General features: G+C 30.1%; 1 protein-coding gene across 1 annotated transcript in view; it reads right to left on the bottom strand.

The window, feature by feature from the left end:
* The window catches only part of cers4a (ceramide synthase 4a), a 65,284-nt gene extending 60,630 nt beyond the window's left edge, over positions 1-4,654 (bottom strand). The window contains exon 1 of the mRNA XM_062027779.1: positions 4,603-4,654. The gene's annotated coding sequence lies outside the window, so the exon portion shown is untranslated. The remainder of the gene's footprint in view (positions 1-4,602) is intronic.
* Between the last annotated feature and the right edge of the window lie 1,189 nt (positions 4,655-5,843).

Raw genomic sequence — 5,843 nt, forward strand, 5'->3', positions numbered from 1 at the left:
ATAGTTGTTTGATTATTTTACCTCAATTCTGGCTACTTTATATTCAATTTGTCGGCACTAATTTGGAAAAAATAAATACAAAAATCGGGCTTCAATGATATGTTAGGGCTAGGGATGTCCGATAATGGCTTTTTGCCGATATCCGATATGCCGATATTGTCCAACTCTTTAATTACCGATACCGATATCAACCGATACCGATATCAACCGATATATGCAGTCGTGGAATTAACACATTATTATGCCTAATTTGGACAACCATGTATGGTGAAGATAAGGTACTTTTAAAAAAAAAATAAAAATAAGATAACTAAATTAAAAAAAAATTCTTGAATAAAAAAGAAAGTAAGACAATATAAAAACAGTTACATAGAAACTAGTAATGAATGAAAATGAGTAAAATTAACTGTTAAAGGTTAGTATTATTAGTGGACCAGGAGCACGCACAATCATGTGTGCTTACGGACTGTATCCCTTGCAGACTGTATTGATATATATTGATATATAATGTAGGAACCAGAATATTGATAACAGAAAGAAATGGGGGGAGGGAGATTTTTTGGGTTGGTGCACTAATTGTAAGTGTATCTTGTGTTTTTTATGTTGATTTAATAAAAAAAAATAAAAAAAATAAAAAAATTAAAAAACCGATACAGATAAAAAAAAACCGATACCGATAATTTCCGATATTACATTTTAACGCATTTATCGGCCGATAATATAGGCAGGCCGATATTATCGGACATCCCTAATTTCATGGTAAAATTGTGAAATTTACTGTGGTTTTTACAGCATTTTTCTGTAAATGAAAAAAAAAAAACTGTACTTTTGTTACTGTAATAAACTGTGGTGTTGTTTTGGCTTTTACAGTAATACACCAAAAAATATACACTTGTTGATTAGCGGTAAAAAACAACAACAATAAACTGGTAGCTCAGTGCCAAAATGTTACTGTAAATTTGATTTTTTTTATTTACAGTAAAAAAAACTAATGTAAATTTTACAGTAAAATCTGAGCGGCCTTTTTTTTTTTTTTACCATAAAAGCAGCAGTACTGTTTGTCCATTTACAGTAATATACACTACATTTTGAGGTGAAATTATTGCAACTTACCATGTTTTTTTTTACATTTTAGTTTTTTTCTTTAAATCTACTAATAAAATGCATTAAAAATGGCGTAATAATAGTATTCACTGTTAGAAGCGGCCCTCTGGGGCCAAACAAACATTATTCACAAATAAGTGAATAATGACTACAGTTGTTGGATTATTTTACTCACATTCTGGCTACTTTATATTCAATTTGGAGAAACAAATACACTGAAAAATCTACACTTATTGATTTGCTGTAAAAAATCATTTTACTGTAAAATTGCAGTTTTTTTTATTTACAGTAAAAAAAACAAATGTAAATTTTACAGTAAAATCTGAGCTGCCTTTTTTTTTTTTACCATAAAAACAGCAGTACTGTTTTACCATTTACAGTAATATACACTACATTTTGAGGTGAAATTATTGCAATTTACCATGTTTTTTTTTACATTTTAGTTTGAAAAAAATAAAAATCTACTAGTAAAATGCATTAAAAAAATGGCGTAATAATAGTATTCACTGTTAGAATCGGCCCTCTGGGGCCAAACAAACATTATTCACATTTAAGTGAATAATGACTACAGTTGTTGGATTATTTTACTCACATTCTGGCTACTTTATATTCAATTTGGAGAAACAAATACACTGCAAAATCTACACTTATTGATTTGCTGTAAAAAATAATTTTACTGTAAAATTGCAGTTTTTTTTAATTTACAGTAAAAAAAACAAATGTAAATTTTACAGTAAAATCTGAGCTGCCTTTTTTTTTGTTTTACCATAAAAACAGCAGTACTGTTTGTCCATTTACAGTAATATACACTACATTTTGAGGTGAAATCATTGCAACTTACCATGTTTTTTTTTACATTTTAGTTTTTTTCTTTAAATCTACTAATAAAATGCATTAAAAATGGCGTAATAATAATATTCACTGTTAGAAGCGGCCCTCTGGGGCCAAACAAACATTATTCACAAATAAGTGAATAATGACTACAGTTGTTGGATTATTTTACTCACATTCTGGCTACTTTATATTCAATTTGGAGAAACAAATACACTGAAAAATCTACACTTATTGATTTGCTGTAAAAAATAATTTTACTGTAAAATTTACAGTAAAGAAAACAAATGTAAATTTTACAGTAAAATCTGAGCTGCCTTTTTTTTTTTTTACCATAAAAACAGCAGTACTGTTTTACCATTTACAGTAATATACACTACATTTTGAGGTGAAATCATTGCAACTTACCATGTTTTTTTTTCCATTTTATTTTTTTTCTTTAAATCTACTAATAAAATGCATTAAAAAAATGGCGGAAAATAATATTCACTGTTAGAAGCGGCCCTCTGGGGCCAAACAAACATTATTCACATTTAAGTGAATAATGACTATAGTTTGATTAATTTACTCACATTCTGGCTACTTTATATTCAATTTGTCTGCACTAATTTGGAGAAACAAATACACTGCAAAATCTACACTTATTGATTTGCTGTAAAAAATAATTTTACTGTAAAATTGCAGTTTTTTTTAATTTACAGTAAAAAAAAAAAAATGTAAATTTTACAGTAAAATCCAAGCTGCCTTTTTTTTTGTTTTACCATAAAAACAGCAGTACTGTTTGTCCATTTACAGTAATATACACTACATTTTGAGGTGAAATCATTGCAACTTACCATGTTTTTTTTTTACATTTTAGTTTTTTTCTTTAAATCTACTAATAAAATGCATTAAAAATGGCGTAATAATAATATTCACTGTTAGAAGCGGCCCTCTGGGGCCAAACAAACATTATTCACAAATAAGTGAATAATGACTACAGTTGTTGGATTATTTTACTCACATTCTGGCTACTTTATATTCAATTTGGAGAAACAAATACACTGAAAAATCTACACTTATTGATTTGCTGTAAAAAATAATTTTACTGTAAAATTTACAGTAAAAAAAACAAATGTAAATTTTACAGTAAAATCTGAGCTGCCTTTTTTTTTTTTTTTTACCATAAAAACAGCAGTACTGTTTTACCATTTACAGTAATATACACTACATTTTGAGGTGAAATCATTGCAACTTACCATGTTTTTTTTCCATTTTATTTTTTTTCTTTAATTCTACTAATAAAATGCATTAAAAAAATGGCGTAATAATAATATTCACTGTTAGAAGCGGCCCTCTGGGGCCAAACAAACATTATTCACATTTAAGTGAATAATGACTATATTTTGATTAATTTACTCACATTCTGGCTACTTTAAATTCAATTTGTCGGCACTAATTTGGAGAAACAAATACACTGAAAAATCTACATTTATTGATTTGCTGTAAAAAATAATTTTACTGTAAAATTGCAGTTTTTTTTAATTCACAGTAAAAAAAAACAACTGTAAATTTTACAGTAAAATCTGAGCTGCCTTTTTTTTTTTTTTACCATAAAAACAGCAGTACTGTTTTACCATTTACAGTAATATACACTACATTTTGAGGTGAAATTATTGCAACTTACCATGTTTTTTTTTTACATTTTAGTTTAAAAAAAATAAAAATCTACTAGTAAAATGCATTAAAAAAGGCGTAATAATAGTATTCACTGTTAGAAGCGGCCCTCTGGGGCCAAACAAACATTATTCACATTTAAGTGAATAATGACTATAGTTGTTGGATTATTTTACTCACATTCTGGCTACTTTATATTCAATTTGGAGAAAAAAATACACTGAAAAATCTACACTTATTGATTTGCTGTAAAAAATTATTTTACTGTAAAATTGCAGTTTTTTAAATTTACAGTAAAAAAAACAAATGTAAATTTTACAGTAAAATCTGAGCTGCCTTTTTTTTTTTTTTTTACCATAAAAACAGCAGTACTGTTTGTCCATTTACAGTAATATACACTACATTTTGAGGTGAAATTATTGCAACTTACCATGTTTTTTTTTAATTCTAGTGAAAAAATAAATAAATCTACTAGTAAAATGCATTAAAAATGGCGTAATAATAGTATTCACTGTTAGAAGCGGCCCTCTGGGGCCAAACAAACATTAATCACATTTAAGTGAATAATTACTATAGTTTGATTAATTTACTCACATTCTGGCTACTTTATATTCAATTTGTCGGCACTAATTTGGGAAAATAAATACAACAATCGTGCTTTAATGATATTTTAGGGTCCCTCTAGCCCTTTTAAAATGCCTAAGGATGGTTTGAATGCTTTATGAATGACATTATTGCCGAATCAAGGACATAAACATGTAAATATTGTGTATAATGATAATGTTGTGTTTTGTATCGGGCCGGCTCTGGCCCAAGGCTGCGCGCGCATGTCGGCAGGGAAGCCCTCCTCTATAAACGAGATCACATTGCAAACGCACACAATACTATTACGTCACCGCCATCGATAATAATCACATTGAGGCACGCGGTGACGTCACCCGGTCGCCCACGGCACCTTAATAAACACGTCACGGTGAACAATATTCCGAGGAAAAAGGTGTCGTCGCTTACCTGCCCGCGGCTCCTTTGAAGAGGATGCCCAGCGCCGCAGCCTCAAAATTGGAAGGGGGAGGAGCCTGCGCGCCGTAGGCGGGGGGAGGGGGGAGGCTATGACGTCATGACGTTGGCGCGGGGAGGAGGAAGGAGGAAATGGCGGTCGAGTCTTGTTTTTAAAATATCATCCACAACTTCATGTTGAAAAAACAACTTTTTTTGTTTTTTTTGTTTCACCTTTGTAGCCAGTTCTTCCTGTTCTGTGTTGTTCCTGTAAATGTTGTGTATTATAATACCGTTTAATAAAGCAGGAAGTGCTTCAAGGAAGTAAGTTACCCTTTTTTTTTTAAAGCCGCAGCCTTTACAAGGATAATATTATGTTTTGATCTCACGGTATGATATTATTGTGGTATTTTAACTAACTTTATTCATTGGAATCTTAAAGTATTGGATTATGATCTTTGAAGTGTTGTAACTTATCCTATGTTAGCATGCTAACGTTTTACATTAGCATTTTTAGCTAACTTTATTCATTTGAATCTAAAAATATTGGATTATGATAGTTGACATCATCTTGCAAAGTACAGTATGCTAACTGCTCTTATGTTTGTTTACATGTTACTGTTAGCATGCTAGCAGTTTAGCTAAATATATGTTCAAACCTAAAAATCATGTATTTTGACACTTTGCCCCATTTTTTTGAAGTTAGCAAACTGTTCTCATTTTAGCAAGCTAATGTCAGTATGCTAAAGTTGTAGGCTAGCTAATTTCTTATGTTTAAACCTAAAAATCTTGGATACTTGACGCCATCTTTGAAGTATTGTAACTTATCCTATGTTATCATGCTAACATTAGCATGTTAACGTTAGCATGATAACGTTTTTTACTAGCATTTTAGCTAACTTTATTCATTTGAATCTAAAAATATTGGATTATGATAGTTGACATCATCTTGCAAAGTACAGTATGCTAACTGCTCTTATGTTTGTTTACATGTTACTGTTAGCATGCTAGCAGTTTAGCTAAATATATGTTCAAACCTAAAAATTATGTATTTTGACACTTTGCCCCATTTTTTTAAAGTTAGCAAACTGTTCTCATTTTAGCCAGCTAATGTCAGTATGCTAAAGTTGTAGGCTAGCTAATTTCTTATGTTTAAACCTAAAAATCTTGAATACTTGACGCCATCTTTGAAGTATTGTAACTTATCCCATGTTATCATGCTAACATTAGCATGCTAACATTAGCATGCTAACGTT

The sequence above is a fragment of the Entelurus aequoreus genome, linkage group LG19, assembly GCF_033978785.1.
Source record: "Entelurus aequoreus isolate RoL-2023_Sb linkage group LG19, RoL_Eaeq_v1.1, whole genome shotgun sequence".
Classification (NCBI taxonomy): domain Eukaryota; kingdom Metazoa; phylum Chordata; class Actinopteri; order Syngnathiformes; family Syngnathidae; genus Entelurus; species Entelurus aequoreus.